Source organism: Aedes aegypti, chromosome 3 (genome assembly GCF_002204515.2).
Source record: "Aedes aegypti strain LVP_AGWG chromosome 3, AaegL5.0 Primary Assembly, whole genome shotgun sequence".
Classification (NCBI taxonomy): Eukaryota; Metazoa; Arthropoda; class Insecta; order Diptera; family Culicidae; genus Aedes; species Aedes aegypti.
Window position 1 is genome coordinate 118,137,770 of NC_035109.1, and position 4,128 is coordinate 118,141,897.

A 4,128-nucleotide genomic window follows, 5' to 3' on the forward strand; every position below is an offset into this window, starting at 1 on the left:
GGATTTTGTAAAACACTATTTTTTGACTGTTTTTACCAAAAATATAATTAAACCTGAAAATTTTGCTAGTAAATGATGTAAATTTACTTTGTTATTGTTAAGCTTCTAATACTTGATGACAAAATATTTTTTAACATTTTTTTGTATGAAAAAATTGTCAAAATCGATTTTTTGACTGTTTTTACTAAATTGTCATATATCGTAATCCACATCAGTGATAGATTGTAAGTGTCTTCCGAAGAAATGTCAAAAATGCTTCAATGAACAACTTTGCAGAAGAAAGTTTTTTGCTAGGACGCTCTTATCAAGAGATAAAAATGATCTAGATCAGTTTTTACTTATCTAGATCAAATCTGAATGTGTCAAAATATAGTACAAGCTATTCCAAAACACTTTGTCGAAGACACCAAACCTCTAGGGTGTATATCTAGAGTACTAGAGGTTTTGGCAGTCGAAAACAGCGATCTACCCCAGTGTGAGACGCTCGAGACGCACCTCCTCACTCTAGCTGATGTCAAAAGAACAACAGTGCCCAGGCTGCACTAACAGCTAGGTAGGGCAAAATGGTCCAAAATGCCACTTTAAGGATTTGTGTCGTTTTCTCCTAATGAGATCCACATTTTAACGCCATTCGAAGTCCTAACAGTAACTTTACAATATTTGCTAGCTACCATCATGAAAACATTTCCCATTAAATCGTGTAGAAAAGTTGGTTGAAAAATGGGGGTGGTTCAAAATGACCAAATGGATGGGGTAGAATGCCATTTAGTATGGAGAACTACTAGTTAGCTACCATGTTTCTCCATGAGTTTGCTCTGTGGTATGGAAACGCTTATTCCTTTATGAAATCATCGGAAAACCTTAATGTTTAGGCAAAAAAGGGAAAAATGTTGAGTTTCACCAGAAAATTGAGGAGAAATCTATAAGTTTATGTCTAAGGGTTGTGGCGGCAACTCTTAGCTAAACATATTTTAACTTCATTTGGCAAAGAATACAAATTGAAACGATCTAGGAATGATTTAATGACGTGGGCCATTTTACCCCATCCGTGCGTCTTGGACCATGTTCCCCTACGCAACCCTTAGCTGGCGGTCTTTGTCATTGTTTGACCCGTGGAAGCATGAGGTAGGGTGCCGGTGCCATTAGTGGACTACCTAAGCTATAAAATCATAACAAAATAACGAAAAGCCTTAGCAGAGATCTTTTGGCGTCAACAGAAAGATTTCAACCTCTTCTATATGGGAGATAAAAAGAGTGATAAAACTATTTTTTTAACATAAAATCGCTTGAGCCACTATTGGTACACGTGTTCCAGAAGTTGCGCTAGTGCTCCAGTAGTAGACGTTTGGGAATTATACAAGGAATTTTAAACAAAAAGGCAAATTTTTACACAGGCTTAACATTTTTCCCTTCGAACAGCAACTAATATCTTTCGAATGAAGCATTAAGAACATCTCTGGGACTTTTCTTCATTTTTATACATCCATTTTAATAACTGCTTCCATCCGTTGATCCACCACTGGAACACGACGGCAACTATTGGTGCAAGGGAGCAAATTTTTGCGTAAACTTAATTATTTATTTGACTTTTTGATGAAATAAAATGCTGAAATTTGGAAAATCGACTAAACAAGAGGCGATCTATTCACCAAAAATAGCACATGTCATTTTTATCAAAAAATGTACGTTTTATTCCTTAGTCCAATCTACTGGTACATTACAACCATTGGTACCTGCACCCTAGGGTTGATTCAGATTTAAAAAATATATATACAAAGTCAGAATAACTCTTTGCCTTTCGAATGCGGCTTAGAGAGTTTCGAGTAATCAAAGAGATATGGACAGAACATTTTTGTATGTTTTTGAGGGGGTGAACCGAAACTTTTGCACGGGAGTGTATATACGTGACACCTTTATTTGTTATTTTGCCAACGATTTCTGTCTTAAAATTTTTAAACGGTTTTGTGTGGGTGAAATACATTTTTCATTTTTAAGCGATGCAAAGTGAATACATTCAATATTGCAAAGTTGCAGTTCTGTTGTAATACTCAGTATTGCAACTTTTGTCAAATGGATGTGTGACTGGTCAAATGTTTATCTGATTTAAGCAAATCAAATACGCAAATTTGTGGATAAGCTAACGCTAAAATGAATGTTTTACTAGTTCAATGAAGCATGAAGCCAATAAGCCATGAAGAGCTCATTTACCTTGAATGTCAGTGCAACTACTATTTGTGCCTATCTTCCACTCAGCAAACATTAACTAGCATCGGCTTTGCTGGATCTTCTCGGTGTTAACTGTAGTAAGATGAGACACTAGGCCAATACGTTCCAACAGTTAATTAGAGGTTGTTCATTGTGAGACAATTTTGGCCATAGAGAATTCTAACAACTTTTTTCTACTTATCCTTTCTTTTACAACGATTCATACACTAAATTAATTTCAAACTATGACCCCAACAACCAGTTTCTCTTATTTATGTGAAATTAATCAAATTGCAAAATACTATCACAACTGCAACTATTCCATACTTTCGGTGTATAGTTTGCTTTTAGTGAAGAGATAATTATAGAAATACCGTTTTGACTGAAATTGCAAACATGACTCATATTACGAACACTTTCGATAACCATTTTTCAAGCAAACCACTGAAATTTCTTCAAATAATGATTAATCTTTCTCTACATTTAAAAGTAAAAATATTGTTTCTCACCTGTTTGGAATTTGAGACAAAACGTTTCACCCATTACTGAACTTTTCTTGAGTATAAAGAACGTCAACCCAAAGGTGCGGATAAGCTCACGCACTCGACTGGGACCGACCGGCTTACCGGGCTAAATGAGATAATAAGTAGAAACCGAACGAGATGAGATCATTATCACCTCCTTCGCTTTGTTCCCCAAACCAAACGCGCATGAAATGAAACACATTTAGGTAGCAGCGGCAGAATAGCCAGTGTGTGTGTTGTTGTTGCTGTCGCTGCTTTGCTGCCCGTAAATTATTTTACATCAATCAGATTAATGAGCACGCTGTTGCCCACTTTGAAATGGAACATTATCGCCATCGAGGGGTAAACGGCTCGAAGCAGCTAAAGTCAAAACGATTTGAGAATGAGGACTAACAAACTGCTGAAAAGAAGTGTGACGATTGTAGTGCACAGTCACGGATAGGCATACGCAGTCAGCGTGATAGTCGTTGCTAGAGCAGGTAACATAGAAGCAAAATAGAAAAATGCTACGAAAATGGGCTAAAACAAAATGCTCTTCTTATGACTCGGTGGACAGGAAGACGAGGTGGCCGAGTGGTTAAGGCGTTGGACTGCTAATCCAATGGGCTCTGCCCGCGTGGGTTCGAATCCCATCTTCGTCGGAATATTTTAGTAGACACTCTGACGGAGATTGGATTTTGCAAGTTTGATTCATTGAATAGACACATGTTAATTATGTAGACACATGTTAATTATGTCAGAGGCTGCTCATTAATTACGCAAGACAATATTTGGGACTTTTCAACACCCCCTTCCCATGACAAAATATTTTGCATAAAAATTATGTGTATAGTGCGTAAAATATCTCAAACCCTTCCTCCCCCCATAACCCCTTACGTAATTATTAGACGGCCCCTTAACTACTAAAAGCTCTAAAGATTCTTATTTAAGAGTTTGAACATCCAGATTACGATGAAAATCATAGCCACTCTAATTTCTTTGAGTCACGTGAAAGTTGTCTACACAAATGCTATAAATTAATTTGCATTGTGTGAACCGATTATCCAATTCAACCTGAGTCACCATAAGGTCAACATAGTAGCAGGCTTGATAATTCTCCTCAACATCATCAGAGTTCGGTGACATACTCTAGAGCAGCGTGCTGCCAGTGCCTCTTTGCGAGGGAGCCAAAAAATGCTAAGCAGCGAGGCAACGAAAAATGAGCGAGGAAGATGCAGCACAAAAAAAAACCGAGTTAAATTCCATCAGAAAAGGGTGCTCTCACAACTCCCCGAGGACTGTCTGTTCGGGCGGCAGACTCGAGAGTTCGTTTGAAGTGTGAGTGATGGTGAGCATCGCAACGAGAGAGAGAGAGTGTCTGAAAAAATCCTCGCATTTTTCTGCACTCTCACTCGAATCG

General features: G+C 37.7%; 1 non-coding gene across 1 annotated transcript; it reads left to right on the top strand.

The window, feature by feature from the left end:
* The first annotated feature begins 3,288 nt into the window (after window positions 1-3,288).
* Window positions 3,289-3,370, top strand: Trnas-gcu. Its single transcript has one exon. It is a non-coding gene; the product is annotated as a tRNA-Ser (tRNA).
* Window positions 3,371-4,128: the final 758 nt, after the last annotated feature.